This window comes from Saccopteryx bilineata, chromosome 3 (genome assembly GCF_036850765.1).
Source record: "Saccopteryx bilineata isolate mSacBil1 chromosome 3, mSacBil1_pri_phased_curated, whole genome shotgun sequence".
Classification (NCBI taxonomy): Eukaryota; Metazoa; Chordata; class Mammalia; order Chiroptera; family Emballonuridae; genus Saccopteryx; species Saccopteryx bilineata.
The window spans coordinates 218,382,254-218,403,420 of NC_089492.1; the positions used below are offsets into that span (position 1 = coordinate 218,382,254).

Below are 21,167 nucleotides of genomic sequence, written 5' to 3' on the forward strand. Positions count from 1 at the left end.
CTCCCATCTTTTATGACTCCACCCACTTGATTAGTGCTTACAAACAATTCATCAAACTAAAAAGAATTAGTTTGTTTGATACTAGCAAACAATTCGTTTTGATGGTTTTAGACTTAATTTTGAAAAGGCTTTAACACATGCTGTTCTATTTTAATAGATAGGGATCTCATAATTCAAGATCAGGGAGATTAGGAGAGAAAGAAGCAGCAATGACTGCTAGATTTGATCAAGACTCTTTCTGAATCCTCATCAAACAGAGCAGTATTGCAACAGAGACTATTATTTGCAAAAAAGATCCATAAACATTAACATTTAGGGCAGAAGGCTTCCCACAGCTCTTCCACAATAAAGCCATCTCCGTTTGGTTTCTCAGTTCCTCCGAAGGAACTGTTTCTGTGACAATTCCTTTGACAAGACATTCTTAGAGCAATGAAGTTATCAGTATGATTTTCTTTTCATAAATCCAAATCTCTGAATACAGGTGGCTACTAAACACATCATCATGTAGGACCCTGGCAGATGAGCTGCTCTGACACATCCCTCTGAAACCATTCCTCGCCATTCACCCACAGCTCACCATCTTCCTCCTTTCTCTGTATCCCATTAGCCAGAAACTGCACAGATAGATATTGCAGGGGTCAAATATCTCTTTTTCAAGTGGACACCCAACAGTTCTATTCCTCAAGTTCAAGGACCTGAAACAGACTGCCAAGAAGATTGCCTCGGGAGTCTACATTTAAAAGTGACAATCCAGAAGGGAATCTCTTTATCATCTATCTCTAGCATCAAACCGAGAGACATAATTGCCCTTACCTTATCAGCAGTACTTCTGGGTCCACACAGAGTATCAGTTAGCAAGCTCCCTTCCAATTCTAATTGGCATACACATGAGAAAGGAGTAGTGAGCCTTCCCCTGAGAGGCTTCTGGGGCAATCACAGTCACAACACTAATATGATCCAAAGCTTGCTCTTCTGTTGTATCATGAATTTCCTATGCAGACAGGTGTCATATTGACATGAATTTTGTTGCCAAGTACATTTTAAGAGGTGGGCGTGGCTGTGATCATGTAGCCAGTTCCACCTGTCTCTAAACCTTTGTAACCTCCAATGCTCTCAATATTCTGCTCAGCTACCCAGTGACTTCATGAGTTACCCACGCACTGGGCCCGACTCACAGAGGTGTGGGAACAGTATCGAGTAAAGCAGCCCAGTCATTGTAGTACACAATGCTCATCCCTGCTGGCAAATACCTAATTGCTGAATCAGGATTGGACTGCACTGAGCAGGACCAGGCAGTTCTACCGCTTTCTGTTTGTTTGTTTCCTTTTCAGAAGGTATCATCTTCTAATTAACCAATGAGAAAAAAAAAACCCTTTTTTATATTCAATATTTTAAAATAGAGCTTTTTTTCAAGCAGAGAGAATTGCTACAGTTTAACTTTTTCTTTCTTTTAAGCAAGCACTTGTGAAACCAAAGGCAAAGGAAATTGGAGGTCCTCAAATAGTTAAAATGAACAGCACTGCATGTGTTGTACATTTTGGTCTTCAATTTTCTGATTGCAAACCAAATACATTTGTTAGTTCTGATCCTTTCGATTCTTCTTAAGAGAAAAGGATAACAGGACAGGTGTTTTTTTTAACTTTTTAAGAAAAAGGAATATTTTTCTTCTTAAGGAATATTAGTGGACAGCAGTCACTCAATTTTTTTTTTTATGGATAGTGGTATTAAAATATTTGACTGGGCCCTGGCTGGGTAGCTCAGCTGATTATTGTCCTGATAGGCCAAGGTTGGGGGTTTAATCCCAGTGGGGGTACATATAAGAATCAACTAATGAATGCAAAAGGAAATGGAACAACAAATTGATATTTCTCTCTTTCTCTGTCTCTCTCTCCCTCCCTCTTTCTCTCTCTAAAAAGCAATCAATAAATTTTTAACAATTAAAAATAAATAAATAATTGATATTTATTAATTATTTATAAATAAGTTTTATTTATTTATAAATGAACTGGCTATATATTTCTTTATAGAAATATGTGTAAATAGAATTCAGGTATGGAAGGGCCAAAATAAGATTTTAGAAACATTCAAAATTTATATGTTATTTATCATTGTAAGTATAACATGCGGTTCAATAGATGTAAGTGGCATGTCTGATTTACAGTTTCTACCCACTTTACCAATATGCTCTGGTAGCGGTGACCTCTTAATTTCTTAGTGATATTTAAGTCAAGCAAACTCTTTTTTTGCTTTAAGTTTTTGGATTGACTTAATCTCAAATATCAAGTTTGGTCAATATCCCACCCAAAGCAGAAGTATCATATATAATATTGCTTTTCATCCTTCTTTTTCAAATTGGCCATCAGCTAGCACCAAATTGATACGTAATGACATTCAATAAATGTTGCTAAGTAAATGTTCTGTGGTACATTTATAACTGTATATGTGGATGTTGTAAGTGATATAAATCAACTAACCTGAAAACTCTTGCAGGCTCCTTTCTGTACAAGGCTTGCTTATTGTGTACATAAATGTGAATAATAATCATTTTTTAAATAAACTGAAATTTAATAACTTTTGTTTTTGACAGAGAGAGAGAGTCAGAGAGAGGGACAGATAGGGACACACAGACAGGAAGGGAGAGAGATGAGAAGCATCAATTCTTCGTCGCAGCACTTTAGTTGTTCATTGTGCCTTGATCGTGGGGTTACAGCAGACTGAGTAACCCCTTGCTCAAACCAGCAACCTTGGGCTCAAGCTGGTGAGCTCTGCTCAAACCAGGTGAGCCTGCGCTCAAGCTGGTGACCTCTGGGTTTCGAACCTGGGTCCTCTGCATCCCAGTCCTACGCTCTATCCACTGCGCCACCACCTGGTCAGGCTTTAATAACTTTAATGACACTATATTACAAGTTTAAAACAATCCATTCTTATTTTAGCTAGAGATATTCCTTATTTTTGACCAATATCTCCATGAATTGCTTTTTCTTTGGTCTGAATTTTTTCCTGAAGCTTTGAGGATAAATTTAATCCCTATTCCACATGAAAGTTATTCAACTATTTGAAAAACGGCTATCATTTTCCCCTAAGTCTACTCTTTTTTTTTCCTTTTCCGGACTGAGCATTCCTTTAATCATTCTAATATTAGATAGCTTTTAAGGCCTCTCACCATATTGGATAAATTCCAGTTTGTCCATGTCTTTGTTAAATGTGGCAACAGAACTGAATGCATTACTTGCAATGTGGTCTAATTATGCAAAGTATATGGAGCCTGGATTTTATTTCTAATAACTTAGAATTTTAAGATGGCAGGACATGCATGCTGAGGAGGGGTTAGCATCATTGTCATATTCTTAGTTCTTGAATTTTTACAAAACTAAAATGTCTAAATCTTTTCCAGACCAAATTCTGTCTAATTAAATTTCTTGCATCTTGTTCTTGTTGTATTTGATGTTTTGGATGAAAATAGTGGACTTTGTATTCACCCCCCCACCCAGCTCATCTTAGGTACTGTCCCATTGTTCTAATTATTTGTGGCAATTTTGAATCCTGATTTTGCTACCCATAATCTTGGTTATTGGTTTTCATTTTGTGCCATTCTTTTAAACATATCTGAGTGAGTCAGGCATTACATCAGACAATGATGAGACCAAATGCAAGAAGATGCAGTCTCTTTCCTGAAGGAGCTCACAGCATAGCAGAGAGACTGCCAATATAATTTATATTTTTAGATTAGCAACAATCAATCAGCTTTAGTTAATGAGAATAAAATATAATGCCTATCATTTTAATTGAGCACTTATTTAAATATAGGTAAAAAGTACTTCATGGATATTTTTTGTTTGTGTTTAGAGAGAGAGAGAGAGACAGGAAGGGAAAGACAGAGGGAGGAGAGAAATGAGAGGCATCAATTCATAATTGCTTCACTTTAGTCGTTCATTGATTGCTTCTCATATGTGCCTTGACCAGGGGGCTCAAGCTGAGCCAGTGACCCCTGGCTCAGGCCAGTGACCTTGGGCTCATGTTGATGATCCCATACTTAAGCCAGCTACCCCAAGCTCAAGCTAGCAAGCCCGTGCTAAAGCAGGGGACCTTGGGGTTTTGAATTGGGGACTTCAGTGCTCCAGATTGATGTTCTATCTACTGAGCCACCGCTGGTCAGGCCATCATGGACATTTTGTCATTTAAGAAGCACACATCTTATGACACATACATAGTTTTAAACCCTCACTATAGTTAAGGGGACTAAGTTTCAGGAAGTTTATGGAACTTGCCCAAATTTGCACAGCTGGTGAGTTGCAGAACTTCAGTTTGAACTCCCAAGGCTCTGTGATTCTGAAGTTTATCCTTAATCACTCTTATTGAAGTAATTCTGCCACTTTTGGAAACTTCTAGCCATACTATAAACTATCTTTGATTTATCTTCTAGAAATGTATGATTATATTGATTAAAAAACTTGCCAAAATTACTATACTATCTTTTGAAGAATAAAAGTAAATTAATTTGCTTGATTTTTTTTAAGTGAAGGAAGGGAACATAGAGACAGACTCCTGCATGTACCTTGGCTGGGATCCACCCAGCAACCCCCATCTGGGGCCAACACTCATACCAATCAAGCCACTGGCTGTGAGAGGGAAAGAGGAGGGGGAGGGGAAGAGGGAGGGGGAGAGAAGCAGATGGTCACTTCTTATGTGTGCCCTGACCAGGGATCAAACCCAGGATGTCTGTACACCTGGCTGAACCTGTATCCACGGAGCCAACTAGCCAGGTCCCATACTGATTCTTAATAGTCACAGCCATCTTCTAAAGATGCTCACTCATAATTTCTTAAGAACTGATGTCCAATTCATTGTTTTGCTGTTCTCAGAATCTTTCTTTTCTTCCTAATAAAATCGGGTTAGCATCAACTCATCTCCAGTTTTCTTGGCTCTACTCCATTCTCAGTGATAGCTCAAATATAACTGGTGAGGTTTCTATGAACACATCTGAACTCCTTTCTTTTCTGAAGACACTAGAACATATTGATGAAGCCAGCTGCTTCACCTTTTTGGGGTTCACTTACCATAATGGGAATTATTGTAAGTTAAGTGAAGACTGAATTGTTCTGCAAAAAGTCATACATATGCAACACACTTAAAAAATATTTATTGAAAAAAATCTACACAGTGGAGAGGGGAAAAAAATCCTGCTTTATAAAAAAGAAAAAGACCACTAGTTTCTGCCTTCTCTGGAGAGCAGCACATATCACACATGAATGGTTCTTTTGTTAAGGAAAATAACTAGACAAATCTGGATGAGACATTCAAGTTGAGAAAGTCAAGGTCCTGGGCATAGCCTGATGAGCAGCACTGGATAAAAAAAGGGCTAAATTTCTCTCTAATAAATTATGAACAATTTGTCAGTCTGGGAAAGAAGACTTGGACACGGGAAGAAAGGAAGAGATATGAAGTGGTGTAAGGTGTTGCCCAAGAATGTGGCAGAAAGCCCAGAACACAACAAAGGAATAGAGCCAGGGAGAAATTCTGAAGCTACTCGCACTCAAATCTCAAAGCATAGCTGCCTCAGTGCTCGGCTAGCCCAAGAGATGATGCAGAAATAATAATATAAGACAGGGTCTTTTCCTTCAAGATAGAAATATAGTGCTAACCGTACTTTTGTAAAATAAAAAAATATCTTCAGATGGTCTCTATTTGGTAACTTTTATAATTCCAGTTTGAGTGGGTATTAGAAAATAATGAAACCCATATCTTCTTGTAATATTCTATTGATATAACCTTTCCATAATAATACCTTTATTAATATATTTTTAAGAGCTATATTAATTCTTTTGATAAAATAGTATATATTTTTATGACATAAAAATGCTTCAAATTATTTATGGTAGGTAATCATAGAACAAAAGAAAAATATGTTTTCAAAAGAATTGTAGGGTCCCCTAAATGTGAAAGAATTTTTAAAATGTTACTTTATCTAGGAAAAGACTAGAGCATCAGTTTCACATGAGTTTCATAGAAACAACCAAAAAATAGTGGAAAATAAAGTTGTTATGACACAATTTTTTTTTCTGGAAGAACATTGCATATATGCACATTGATTATGTTATCATCAATATTCCTAAAATATTCTTAATAAAAACTTTGTTTATTATTAAAAATAATCAATTCTGATGGAGAATATAAAATAATTTATATGGCATAATTAAAAGAGATGCATATATACCTGTATATGTGTGTGTCTCTAAAAGAAAATTTAAGATTCATGACTTTAATCAACGTTTGAAAGTAAAAATGTATTGCTGAGGACAGTTCCCGTTGCTAATATGCATTATTGGAAGTGTTGGCATAGTAGTCTTATGCTAACGCAGTATGGCTAGAAGATGAACCTCACTGAAAAATTCAAGAAACTGAAAACTGAACAGTTTGTTGCAGAAGGGCAATTATGGAACCTGGTCCGGTTCATTATCTGAGATGAGTGAGAATAAAATGCAAAACTGAAACATAAATGATGCAAGGCATATTAGGATGAGATTTCCTTTTTGTTTTAATTATCTACGTTTTATTAATAAGTGCATTGAAATATATGATTCTTTCTTCAATGCTGACTATTTCAAAGAAAAAAGTATATATGGACTCATACTACATTCTATTATAATAATTTTAACAGTTACCATTTTTATTACTATGTGCCAGGCATTATGCTAAACATTATATATATATATTATCTCATTTATACTACCACAATTTCATGAAATAGATAATATTATCATCTCCTTTTGACAGGAAGGGAAACTGAGGTACAGGGAAGTTAAACAACTTGTCTATTGTCTACAGTCAGAATGTTAGCAAATAATTGAGCCAGGACTGAAATTCAAGTAAGCATTTGGAGACTATATTTTTAATCATTTACTTTGCATATACTGAATGCTTTCCCTATGTGTCCACTATGTTCTTAAGCATTTTTTATACAATTTATGCCCTTATCAATTCACACTCTTATTAATGAAAAATCCATCTTCATAATTTATTTTGTAATGTTAAGTAGTCCTTAACATCTTATCCAAGAGTGAGTATAAAATATACTTGGATGTGTTAGGACTGAGCTGAAGGGTCAATTTATTTAGGGAACTTGTTTCGATTTTCTTGGCTGAGTGTCCTCATACTCTGTACAGATGCCTAAACACGCCCACAATATCCAGGGCACCTATTTATTTACATGTGTACTTATCCTCAGAGCCTAACTTGGTGTTGGAACACAGTAGGGGTTAAAGAACGTTAGTGGAATAAATCAGTAACTGGGGCTAGTCCTTATCTTTTCTGCATCATTTTTCGACACATAATTTTTCCTGCCAGGCACCAATTTATCTCCTGCTGGGAGAAAGCACAGTATTGCCTTCTCTAAACTTTGAATTAATGTTGTTGTTTTTTTCTGTTTACTAAGTTAAAATGGTAAAGAAACATGAGATTCTCTGCTCAAGCAAGGAGCATTTTTGATAAATACAGGGGTGGGCAAAAGTAGGTCTGCAGCTATAATGGAAATAAATAATGCAATAATTAATAATTATAATAATACAAGAATAAACTTTTTTTTGTGTGTACTCACAACCCTAAACATCCTCTCGCTCATCGTTGTAAATATGGTAAAAATATCGTTGACTCAAGCTTTGTGTCGGATCACCTCAAAGTTGCCCAAAGTTTGCCCACATTGCCTGTGATAAATATGGCTCAATGCTATTCACCTCAAAATCTTCATTATCAAGTAATCTGACCCATTGTTTAAAAAATATGTTTTCACCCTAACATAGACCTGGGAGAAGAGTAAGTCAAGTATAGACTGATATGGTGGCATGACTACTCCTTCCTTTCTTTATTCATTTACTTGACATTTATTGAATAAATGAGAGGCTGAATAAATGACAGCATGGGGAGAGGTGGGAAGCTGCAGGTGTACTCGGAGTTGGCTGCAGAGAGCTGGGAACTTTTGAGTGAAGCAGTAGGATTAAGGTTTAGTCAAGAGAGGGAAGAGTGGCAAGCTGACAGTAAGAAAAGCAGAAGGAAAAGTACCAACCATGTGGGAACATGGGAGCACATGATCTCTTGGGCAACTGTGAGAAGTTCAGAGGAGCAGGAGGTTACTGGAGTAGAGGAGAGGGGAGGGGAGGGGAGGGGAGGGGAGGGGAGGAGAGGAGAGGAGAGGAGAGGAGAGGAGAGGAGAGGAGAGGAGAGGAGAGGAGAGGAGAGGAGAGGAGAGGAGAGGAGAGGAGAGAGGAGAGGAGAGGAGAGGAGAGGAGAGGAGAGGAAAATCAAGTCACAGTCTTGTGTGAACACTGTATGATAAAAGAACGTAGCAGCAGAACTGTTCTTTGGGTTGACCTCTTTTAATAACCTCAAAGCATGGCTTTATGATACTCATTTTATACCAGGGGTGCAAAAATCAAATGCCTAATAAGATCAAGGAAGTAAAGATTAATAAGTGAAGAGACTGACAAGAGATAAGGCAATAGGAGATAGTGGCACAGGAGACATGGGCCCACTATTATCTAGTGACATCAGAACTTTCAACTTTTCTTTGTAAGTGAAATATTCAAGTTTTAAAGTATTGACCACTATTTTAACATTTTATTAAATATATATTATGTTGGTAAGAAAAATGCCTGTTGTCACTTGATAACACTCGATTTTCACTTTCTAATCTATGAAATGACTTGATAATAGTTGCTCTGTTTTCCTCAAAAGATTATGAGAAAGATCAAATCATCTTGCAGGCAGTTAGACAATCACAATGTGCTACAGCAATTGAAATATTATTTATATTATTTAATTCCACCAATACTCATTTTTTAACACGCTGAGTTTTGTCTCACTTATTTTTTCCATCTTTCTTTTTATCTAACAGTGATCCACAAAAGAGGATGGTGTACCACAGCATGACATCAAAAGAACTGGTCCGCCTGGCCTGTGGTGGTGCAGTGGATAAAGCGTCCACCTGGAATCTGAGGTTGTCGGTTCAAAACCCTGGGCTTGCCCTGTCAAGGCACATATGGGAGTTGATGCTTCCTGCTCCTCCCACTGTTCTCTCTCTCTCTTTCCTCTCTCTCTCTCTCTCTCTCTCTCTCTCTCTCTCCAATAAAAATGGATAAATAAAATCTTTAAAAAAAAATAAAGAACTGGTCCAACGCTGCTGACTGCCGGTGAAGATTGGTTGGCACTTCTGCTTCAAGTTATGTATTAGTTCTTATGGGTATAAATGCTTTTGAAATATATACTTTATCTAATTTGATTAAAAAAGATATATATAAACCATTTTGCTTCAGCCTACATAACTCTGGATAAAAAAGTCTAACAAAGAAACTCAAAGTAGACATTACCCAAACATATTGGTATGAGCTATCAAAATACTCTCTATTTTTAAATTATTATTTCTTTTCTATGAAGTAGAGATTCTCATGTACTTATGGAGTTTTTGGCCAAAGCTGTGTTTATTCTTACCCAATTTGTAGGCTAAAATAACAAGCAGAGCTGATACCAATAAATACTAAAGACGGATCCTAGAACCAAAGATAACAATTAGATATTGGCAGAGCTCCCCAATTAAAGTTGCGGAATCTTTTTCTTTTACTTGAGGTCTTTAAACAGGGTTTATCTTATTTGTCTGAGCTGATTTTAGTGTGGTCCTGCCAAATTGTGACCTCTCAAATTTTCTATGCATTTCTTTATGCTCCCTGAGAGGTCTGTACAAGTTTCATAGAAGGCACTCAGATTCTCTGTGGCATGTGTGCTCTTTTAAAAAACTAAAAACGCATAAGCATCCCATAAATTGTACCCTGCTGCTGACGGGAACTTCTTCAGAAGCAGCACCAGAACGACCAGTTCTTCTTTAAGTGCTTCTGTAAAGACTTATTTCAGCAGCTGTGGTGGAGGAGTCCACTGCAGGCAGCTCAATAAGGTTTAGATTAAAAACAAGAAATAATAATTCTACCTCTTGAAGTAGAATTCTGAATGTACCCACCAGCAAAAGTAAAATGAATCACATGTTTCCTGTAGGTGACATTTTACTCTATGACTTAAGGTATCTCAGCAGGAAAAGTATAGGTTTGCCTAGAGAGGAATGTAGGAAAAACTTACAAAGAAATGAAAAACCTAGAAATGAGGAAGGCAGTTTGCCAACTGTGATTTTGTTTTAAACTAGGAATATTCAGAAACTGAGCCTTTGGCAGAGAGAGTCAAAACAACCTTTTATTCTTTCCGGAAATAGGGCTGTGACGCCATTTCATCTTCTCCAAGATAGTCTTGGAATCATGATGCATAGAAGTTGGGTACTGAATTTTACATTGGGAGTGAGGAGGCTAAACGCAAAGTGAATACTGGAAAGATCAAATCTATGGCATCTGCTATTGGTAGTCTGAGTCATAATGAGAGAGAATTGGAAGAAGTCTGTCCCTGCTCCATGTCAACTTATTTCCCTTTGTCTTTGTCCTCCTATTCCTGTGAATAAATTGAAGTCCAAATTTTGGGAGAGAGTTAGAAGAGCCTCAGATATAGGGGAAGGAAGAAACACATAGATTGCCTCCAAAGATTGGGTCTTATCAGGAGACTCAAAGGGCATTGTAATTGTCAAAACTCCAGTAGAGCTATCTTTACAATTTGCAAAATCACAATCAGATGGTGCTTCAGGAAATCTGTAAGATCGAATCAGTAAAAATAGCCTAAGTCTCAAACTGGTTCTTTTTTGCCTTTCAATGACCTTTCCTCCTATTCCACTCTTGGGAGTCACATCTAAAATTCCATCCCTCCATTCTGTCACCCACATGGGCCCCGCTCTAGCCACATCTGCAGGTGGGTGGAACGGGATGACAGAACAAACAGGTTTGGGTGTGGTATCTTGTCATATTGTCAAAAGGTCACAGTCATTTGTTTTTAACTTTTACATTCATATCTCAAAATGAGGATGTGCAACATGTTTTGAAATTTTGATGCCTCACATAATGTGTTCCCCTTTTACAAATAGATCAATTAGTTGAGTTTCCTTTCCTAGTTGAGTGTGGCTGCCACAGGTATGGGAAATTCTTAAATAAAGAGACTGTGTTGTATATTTCTGAAATCCAGAAGTACTTCAACATAAAAGGTACTTAACAAATATAGGTTGAATAAAGTTAACAATTCTTAAAGATACACTATTCTCTTAGATGTTCATTTTAGCATAGTTACAGGTTGGAGATAATGAAAGAGTTATGAAATCCCATGGAAAGTAGGTGGAGTTACAAAGTAAACTCAATTCTAAGTCAGACTAAGATCACTCTATGATGAGGCTGACAAATACTGTATTTTAGTTAATCATTAGTCAAGGTAACCTACTGTATTGCCTTTATACTAAAGATAGTATTTGAATACATTCTGTATAAGGATGCAGTTAAGATTCTGGGGGTCATAAATCCTTTGGAATCCAAGGAAAGCTATGGCCTCTCTCCTGAGGAGAAAAAAAAAAGAGCATATTCACGTCTATTCAAAAACAAAACAAGACAAAAAAAAGGAAACTTTGTTCAATGAATGTGTAAAGCACATTTATGGACAAGCCTGTATCTCAGGTTAAGAACTTTCATAAAGGCAAAGCCCTTGATTGGTGACCTTCAAAGTCTAGGAGAGGGCTGTCAGAAAAAAGTTTGTTTCAAGATTCAGAGCAGTAGATTTCTATACAGCATAATCACAAATTCCATCCATTCCAAGAGACTGAATTGAAAGAAACAAAAATGCGTGTAGAGCTGCCCCCTCTCTGTGGAGGTAATGGAATTTTCATGCACACCGCACAGGGCAGAAGAATTCAAAGGCTCTTGTTTAAGCAAGATGACATGCTGCAGTATTATGCCATATCACACTGTCTTCACTCCAAAGAGACACAGTAGGTTCACAATGATGAAACATATTAACAGAGCAAAAGGATGAAGTTTGTGCCCTGGAAGCTTAAAGGCAAGCATAAAATATTTTCTAAACCAATTAAAAGAGAAATTACTGTCATAAATCACTCTCTGATTTGTTAAAATGGTTTTTCCTCGGACCTAACATTTAAGCTGATGACCACATTCCCTAAGATTCAAAGGCCAGGGAAGAACTTGTGAGAAAACAATGGGCACCTCAGTTGTCTTTTCTGACCCCTCATCTCCCCTCTTCCCAGCAACTGCTAATAGTTTCCTCCTTGCAAAGGCAGGAAAAAGAATATTGAACTTACTAACTGAGCCAACTTCAAATTGCCAAACTAGAAGCTGGAAGGTTGTGTTTTAAAATTCTTTTGTAGCCAACAGATGTATTTCTAAATTTTACTCCATTTCATTCACTGGTTTTTCCTCCACTATTTTTAGGATTCGTTACTCATTTTCTTATCAGTTTCCATTTCATTGCTTTTGTTTCCACATCTGAGTAACTGTAGGTCAAAGGTACTCCAGACTATTCTGTTAAAGACATGTGAAAATCAAATAGAAACTGTATGATTAATGATATGAATCATCTGTTTTTTACAAACAGGAAGGTAAACAAGTGCCTGGCAAAGCCCCACCTGCTTTGCTGCTGTTGTGGTGCTGTGTAGATCAGGAGGAAAACAATTCCCCCTTCTCAAGGCTGAACTAAAATTAGGCTCCACCTGCAAGATGTTAATGAAAACTTACACAGCTGCATTCCAGAAACTAGTTACCCAGATTGCTTTTGGAAAGCTCTGTGCAAAACCAAACGTGTTAGCTCTTTGCCTAATTCCCAAAATGTAGTATTGATTTGAATGGCAATTATTAGCACAATAACCAACTGACAAGTAATCTCAAAATAGATCCAATATTATCAAATAGGAACTGTACTGTAATTTTATCCACACATCCTGCTGTGTTTAAGCCCTTACTCATAAATGCATACTTCCTGTCTCTTTCTTGGAACTTGAGTTCAAACGGAAGACGTGAGAACAAGTGAAGTCACCAGCCTAGGCTGCGAGCAGTCCGCGTGTGTGCGGGGGAACTTCCCTATCCACATGCTGAATAATGGGAAGAACGGGGAGCACAGGCTTCCTCTGCCCTTGATTTCGTTTGCAGATTCCCCAGCTTTCTTTGGAAGAGAAGCCTCAACTCGAAACCAAATCCCATCAGACTCACATCCACCTTTTCCTGGCAGATTTAAGATACGTTGGCACTCCTAGATTCTCATCAGAGAAGGTGGTCTCCCCTGTTTTCATGACCTGGGCGGGTCTCCACAGCTGCATTCTGCGAGCCACAGGACTCAGTTTTGATCCCCTTCCCTTTTCAGATCATATGCCAGTGCTTATCTTTGGAGAGAAAGATGTGCTACAGCTTCATTATTTACTAAATTATGTCTGTCAAAAAAAAAAATTTAAGCTGCCATTTGGGGAGGGAGAATCGTCTTTTAAAAATCTCGGCCTTGAAGAAAAAAATCCCCTTCATCATTTCCTTGACTAGCTATTTAGTCTTATCAAAAGAGCAGGAAATGCCTAGGCTGTTCTGATTTGATCTATGTTCTGATGTTGTGTGTGTTGTATAGATTTTTAATATTTTCACAATTATGCCTTCTTAAAGGCTCTTTGAAACAATTTTTAAAAAAAAAAATTGTTTCGAAGTCAAATAGGCTCAATTAGATCTCAAGCAGCAAATCCAGTCTGTGTTAGAAATTAAATAATGAAGAAAACAGCAGCGCTAACTGACAAGTAGGAGGCTGCCGTTCATTACCCTCTCTGATTTCATTAACCTAATTCATGCTTATTAATTATTAGTCTGATGAGCTCATCAATGTAAGTATGCCAGCCTGATGATAGTTGCATTTGGGGACTATTCAGTCTTTTTCAAGACTTCTACACGGCCCTCAGCTGATATTCCCATTTCTTTTCCATTTCAGGTTGCTGCCCTCCTCAGTAAAGGTATCTGAACCGTCTCTGAAAGCAACCCTGCCAGAATAAACATTTTGTTTATTACATAGCTGTGTTTGCAACTGTCAACAAAGAAATATAAAAGGAGATTTAAGTTTTCATTCCTAGATAGTGAACTCCTGTGTGTTTCTACAATGCAGGTCGTTACAGATTGGGCCGCCCCCTGAGATCGACCAGTTCCTGCGTGCGCGGTAACAAAGGGCTGCGGCTCCGGCAGCGTGGGAGTGACTGGGCCACTTAGATAAGTTTCATTCACTGTGGGAGCCCCAGGGAACACTGCATCAAGGCAGCTGCACTGCTTTGGTTCATGGTATAACTTTACACTATTTTCCCTTTTAAGTTGCTACTAATCCCTTGGGTTCACATGTTTTTGGGGGGCTGCATGAGAGAAAAGCAGTGTGAAATTGCCAGAAAGCCTCGCACGATATAGACCAGCTCTGTTGATGAAAAGACTGAGAGAAATGCTCTTGAGGGCCCCAAAAACCGTTTTACAGGGCCCGCCCTGTGATTTTTTTTTTGTCTTTATGTAATGACTGCTAAAAAAAATTATTAACTAGGTTAAAATCTCACTGGCCCTAAATACAGTTGGAAATAGAGGCTTAGCATTAACATAAATCCTGTCTACATATTTACTAACCAGTATTGCTTGTTTAAATGTAATCTCTTTCTAGAAATCACCTTGCTCCTTTGACAAACAGAAGAAAGAGAAAGAAAAGAAATCTGGGACCTCAGAGACTGGAAACCTAGACCAAGATTCCCGGGACTCTGTATAGACTGTCTTGACTGTGTGTAAGACACCAGTGTGAGCCACTCCATGCTTCTTCTACGTAGGTCAGTTCTTTGAAGTATTATTATTCCATTTTTTTTTCTTTTTCTTTTTTTCTTTTTTTCTTTTTCTGAAGCTGGAAACGGGGAGAGACAGTCAGACAGACTCCCGCATGCGCCCGACCGGGATCCACCTGGCACGCCCACCAGGGGCGACGCTCTGCCCACCAGGGGCGACGCTCTGCCCACCAGGGGGCGATGCTCTGCCCCTCCGGGGCGTCGCTCTGCCGCGAACAGAGCCACTCTAGCGCCTGGGGCAGAGGCCAAGGAGCCATCCCCAGCGCCCGGGCCATCTTTGCTCCAATGGAGCCTCGGCTGCGGGAGGGGAAGAGAGAGACAGAGAGGAAGGAGGGGTTAGGGGTGGAGAAGCAGATGGGCCCTTCTCCTATGTGCCCTGGCCGGGAATTGAACCCGGGTCCCCCACACGCCAGGCCAACGCTCTACCGCTGAGCCAACCGGCCAGGGCCTTATTATTCCATTTTAAAGGTGTGGAAACTGAGGCTAGTAAATGGCAAAGCCATTCATTTAGCTTGGGAGTGCCTTAATTTAAAATATTCAAAATTTTCCTTCTTACTGCCAACCAGGGAAGCTAAGAAAGCACAAAGACATGGAGAGACAACAGAAAACCCTTGTTCCCTCCTCGTTTCCTCGGGTTCTCCATCATCACCAGAGGCTCTCTCAGGTTCACTCATACGCTTCTGGAAATCGGCTTGACCTTCTACCTTCTTCCTTTTATGAAAACACTGTTCCTCTCACACCTACCATTTCCTAACATTGTGTCCTGTCCACCTCGTTCTGTGCCCCCTTCAGTTTTCCTAGTCTGTAAACCCTCCTACAAACAGCCATTTGGAAACAATTTCGAGGTCCACCTATTTTCCTGTGCATCTGTCTTTTGTAATTTAGAGAATAGGGACTGTGTGTTTTCTACTTGTCATGTTTATGTCTCATACTCTGTGGGTACCTAATAAATGCTGAATAATAGCAGCTTTATGACAGTGCAAAACCAGAAATACAGGTTCTTACGTTTAGGATTTCATCACCAGCAAGGAACATTAATTCAATGTCAGCACTATGCTAGGCACTAAATGAAATTAATTACTGAAGCCGGGCTCCTACATTTGTCTACCAGCGTACTTTACTTTTCTCTCTTACTTTCCTGACAAACACACACACACACACCCCAATATCTATACTGAATATTCTCATTAAACCTACAGCGTTCTGAAGATAGAGGTTGGTACTTAGTTGAGGAAGGGGGTGCAGTACAGAGTGTGCTGAGAACTCTCCGTGAGTCATTCTGAAACCACATACAAAAGGCAGTTTGCTATTGCACAGTATCTAAAACTTGTGTTTTCTAAGTATAAGGAGAAAAAAAAAAACTTCTATGTCCATGCTGTGTCTAAACAAGCAGAATGAATTGAGACATTTAAACTTAATAATTTAGGCCAAAGATTCAATTGCTTATAATAGCAATATAATTGATTCAAAGGGTTGTAGGTTTCTTTCTTCTGTTTTGTTTTTCAACTTTCCTAAATAATGATCTCAGTTCCATTTCTTCAGCTCCCCTACAAATATACAGAGAAAATAAAAGGCCACTTGCAAATTTGGGACATTAATTCATGAACAGACCCATTGTAATCTCATTGGTTTGTTGTTGTTGTTCTCAATCATTAATTCAGTAAATATTTATCAAATTCTACCTACCACATTCTTGGCTGCATTCTACGCAGCGAAGGTCACAGTCCAGTGTGAAGACAGACATGTAAATAGGTAATTAATAAAATGTGGTGTACTGTAAAGGAAATAAGTCTTACAGGAATGACAAATTCTTCCTGTGTGCTCTGAGAAGGCAACTTGTGGGAGGTGACATTTCAGCTGTGTCTTAAAGATGAATAGTTGTTCACTGTCAGAGAGTAGGAAATACATCATAGGTGAAGGGAACAGCAAGTGCAAAAATAGAAATCCAGGGGAAAGGATAGTATAGTGTGTCCATTACCCAGGGTATATGATAAGAAATAGTAGAAGATGGAGTTGAATTATCTAGTGACAAAGGCCTTTTTGTATTACTCTAGGGAGATTAATGTATTTTATGGGCATCAGGAAGTCATGAAGAGTTTTAAGCAGAGGGATAATATGATTTTCTTTATTCACTAGAAAAAGAATTCAGCAGCATACAGAATGGTTTGGCAATAGTTGAGTTTGTAGACAGGGTGAATTACATGGCCATTACTTTAGTCAAGGCATAAGGAATGAGGGGGTTTCCTTGGAAAGTGTAAGAGGAAATGAATAGAATATGTGATTGAGAGATATGGAGGAGGTTGAACTGACAAGACTAACACAACATGGGTAGAGGCAAGTCAGCTTAAACAATTGTCTAGATGGTAGTGCTCTTAATGGGAAATAATAGTAACATTTATTTCCACTCCAAAATTTTCAAGAGGTCTATTGAGTTATTTTCATATGCTAAATTATTTATATCTCACAATAACAATGTGACCTACAGAACAGGTTGCTTGATCTCTATTTTATATGGAGCTCAGGAGTGGTGAGACTGGCTAGTTGCCCAGAGTCACAACTAGAAGACAATAGGGTCGGGTTTGGAACCTGAGTTTCTCAAGTCAGTATGTTCTTCATACATTTCCACCATCTTCAGATGGCATTAATGAAATTCTGTTTTAAAACCCTGATATGGATTTTAAATAAGAGTAAATCATAAATTTGATTAATGTGTTATGACAAATATTTTTGCTGCCGAACAACAACAAAATAGAAAATAAGTTTATACTTTTGTTAACCGCTTTATAGTAAAAAAAAAAAAAAAAGATTGACATCTCTTTGTTAAGGAAAAATTTTTACCATGGAGTCTGCTGGAAATGAATGAAGCCTCCTACATGGGTGGAATGACAGACGTTTTCGCATAACCAATCAATCATTTGATTTCAGCTCATTGGAGATTTGACTTTCAATTTTTCACAACAGTCCTGACTCAAAATACTTGGGAAAATATATTATTAAAGAAAAACATTTCTAAAGTTAGCTGAGCAAAAGTTTCTTTTTTTCCTAATAAGCACAGTGGGCTTTTATTACATAATCGGTTACTAGATGGGGTGGGACACAGAGAAAGCTCTGTTTTTCATGGTGAGGCCATTTAGTTTTTTGTTTGTTTGTTTGTTTTTTAATTTTTACTTCATTTAGATCATCCCCTCTTAGAATGGTGGATGCTGTGTTTTCTAGCATATTCTTTTGCTTTGTGGTGACTGGGGAGTTATTCATTTGCATGAACTACTCATCCTGGCCTGAAATCTGTGAAAGAGAAGAGGATGGGGAAAATAGTCGCATGGCCTTTAACTCTTTCTATTTCTTTCTTTCTCGTTTTATTTGATTTTTAAATGTTTAATATGAATCGCTTTCTTGCAATGATCTTCTGTATAGAGTTGAAGGATACTTTTGCTATGTAGATCAAGCAAAATGGTAAATACACAGCATTCTCTTTTCAAACACTCCCTTATTCTATGATGTGCCTATCCTGTCACTTTCTTGGATTCCCATGAAGCCTGGGCTTGGGTTTGTATTGTAACTTGGTATCTTTCCATTGTCCCTAACCACAAAAATGCCTTTTAAGAAACAACATTCAGAATTTAATCCATCAAGCTTTAGCTGCACTTTCTCCTCCTTCCTTCTGGAAGATTTAGTGACTAACTCTTTGCTTTGATTGTCTTTCTCTGACTTGGAGGATTCTCACTTTCTCTCCTAATTGCTACAATCTGGTGTCCCCTTTTGCCTGGGAGTAAACAAAAACAGAAACAACTGGTGAAGAGACACAGGGGCTCACAAGTTCACGTGCCTGACTAGCTGATGGATGGGAAGGTCTGGGTTCAGGAATGAGGTCTTTTTACCATACCATGCAGCCTCAGTTTCAGAATGGGCTCTATGCCAGGCACTGTGGTTAGGACTTGACATGCATTAGAATCCTCCAGCCAACCTAAAGGCAGGCCTTGATACCATGTCCATTGTTTCAGTTGAGGGGAACTTATCCAAAAAAAGATGAAATGTCTTTCTCAAGGTCATTCACCTAGTGAGTGATAGGACTAGTCACTAGACCCAAGTTTTTCTGACTTCAGTACCTGAATTTAAATAATGAATTTATATTTTTTCACTTGAAAGCTTCCTAATACCACTGTAAAACAGTTCTGTGGGATGGAGAGGTATGTTATCATTATATTATTTCTTTAGTTCTAATACTGCAGAGAGTATATTTCCTCTGATGCCTGTGGACTTATTAGCAATCTAAAAAGAGGGAAAATAGAAAATTTGCTAAAGTCGCTCATTAAAAGAAAAAGAAATGTGTATTTTATTGCAAAAAATTGTAAGTTAAAACTTGAGCTGGAAGATAAGCATTGTTTAATATTGGCTCTGATTCTCCATTGGCCTGTCTTATTTATTTTCCTGTAACAGCAAATAATAAACAGAAATAATCATTAGATGTGTTCTGTATTATTACTATTCATCAAAATACAAATATTATTTTGAATACTTATGGAAGTATCTTGACAGACCTGCAATACAAATCCTCTGAGCTATACATTAAGAATATATAATTTAAAAAAACATATAATTTTATTCATTTTCAAGGCAAGAGATGTAAATGCTACATGAAATTTTAAAAATAGGAAAAACACCACTAAAATGTAAAAGATTTCTGTATTAAAGAGAGATTCATGGCTTCTAGTCAAGATGGTGGCATAAGCAAAGGTAGTACTCACACCTTCCCACTAACATCAAAATCACAACTAAACTATGGAACACCATCATTCATAATCGCATGACTTCTAGCTGAATTGAAGTCCCACAACCAAGGATTTAAAGAAGCCACATTGAGATTGATAGGAGGGACAGAGATGCAGAAATGAGTGAGCTGGTCCCACACTACATATAGTAGTTAAAATTTGGAGGGATATCTTGGCTGCCGAGGTTCCTCCAAGGATTGAGAGGTACCAACTCCACATCAGACTGCACAGACCAGGGTTCCAATGCCAAGAAGAGAAATCCTTTTAAGGCCCTGGCTGTGTAGCTCAGTTGGTTAGACATTGGCCCGACATGACAAGGTTGCAGGTTCCATCCCCAGTCAGGGTACATAAAAAAATCAACCAATGATGATGTGAGTAAGTAGAACAACAAATCAATGTTTCCCTCTCTGTCTCTGTCACTCTCCCTTCCTTTCTCTCTCTTAAAAAAGAAAAAAGAAGTTCCCATTACTTCTGGCTGTGAAAACCAGTAGAGATTAAGGTTGAGTGAGACAGAGGGCTGCTGAAATCCTAGGTGGTTCTTCTTAAAGGGCCCACGCCCAGAGTTACTCAGACTCACTGGCTCTGAGCTCTAGTGCTGGGTTAGCAGCTCAAAACACACCAGAGACATACAGGGAGCAACAGGGTTGTCTGGCACCAGGGCAAGAACTGGAAGGGCAGCTTTTGCCCAGATAGAAGTGCCACAGAAGCCACTATTCCTTTTCTGAGCCCCCTCTCCGACTCCCCGCCACAAAGCTCACAGACAGGCACCATATCTAAGACTCTATCAACCAGGCTCATCCTGTATGCCCTACCCTGGTAATTTCTTGAGGCCTCACCCCACTCAAATTAGAGACCAACCCAAGCTGTTTCCAGTGTTTTGTTTTGTTTTTCATACGAAATGGCCTGTCTTGCCTCATGCTTCAGACTTTCCTAAAATCTTTCAAATAAGCAACATCAGGCTTCCGCACACCCTGTATCTCTCACTAAGTGGCCCCAATCCCAGCACTAGAAACAGCCAGCCTTGGTTCACAGCTTGATCTCTCCTGGGCACCTCCAGGTTCAGTACAAGTAACAACATCTGCAGATTGCTTTGTAGCTCATGTTATGTGGCCCCAAGCAGAACACAGGTGGCAGCTGACCTTGGCCTGCACCTTCTAGGGACCCTGGAGCCTGTGCACCCAATGGGCATCTTTAGACCATGTTGAAGCACAACCCAACCACCTTTACAAGTGACACACTAAAGGGGCAGACTCAGTGGGCATTGAGTTCTATTTGAATAAGTCCTATTTTGTGGGGTACGTTCCTGCACAGTGATCTTCCACAGTGGTTGGTGATCACAGCCAGTTCTTGCTGCTGATAGGCTTGGGGTAAAATTCCTCCTATTGATATGCCAACAACAATCAAGTTTCAACTACAAAAAGAGAGTTTACACAGTTCACACAGGGGTGCACTTTGAGTGTTGTCCAGCTTGGATGATCAGGGAAGCCATGCCACTGGGCCGTATAGGACCTCTATTACATCATGCCATTTTTCCAAGCCTGGGAGACATAGCAGCTCTACTAAACATATAGAAACAAACACAAGGAGGCTGCCAAAATGAGGAAACAAAGAAACATGTCCCAAATGAAAGAACATAATAAAACACTAGCAAA

At 38.5% G+C, this 21,167-nt stretch overlaps 1 protein-coding gene and 1 long non-coding RNA gene across 2 annotated transcripts in view; one reads left to right on the forward strand and one right to left on the reverse strand.

The window, feature by feature from the left end:
- The window catches only part of LOC136331020 (uncharacterized), a 108,977-nt gene extending 99,839 nt beyond the window's left edge, over positions 1–9,138 (forward strand). The window contains exon 2 of the long non-coding RNA XR_010730429.1: positions 8,888–9,138. This is a non-coding gene — a long non-coding RNA (uncharacterized lncRNA). The remainder of the gene's footprint in view (positions 1–8,887) is intronic.
- ADGRL2 (adhesion G protein-coupled receptor L2) overlaps positions 1–21,167 on the reverse strand; it is a 549,783-nt gene that overhangs the window by 296,236 nt on the left and 232,380 nt on the right. The gene's annotated exons all lie outside the window — the stretch shown is intronic.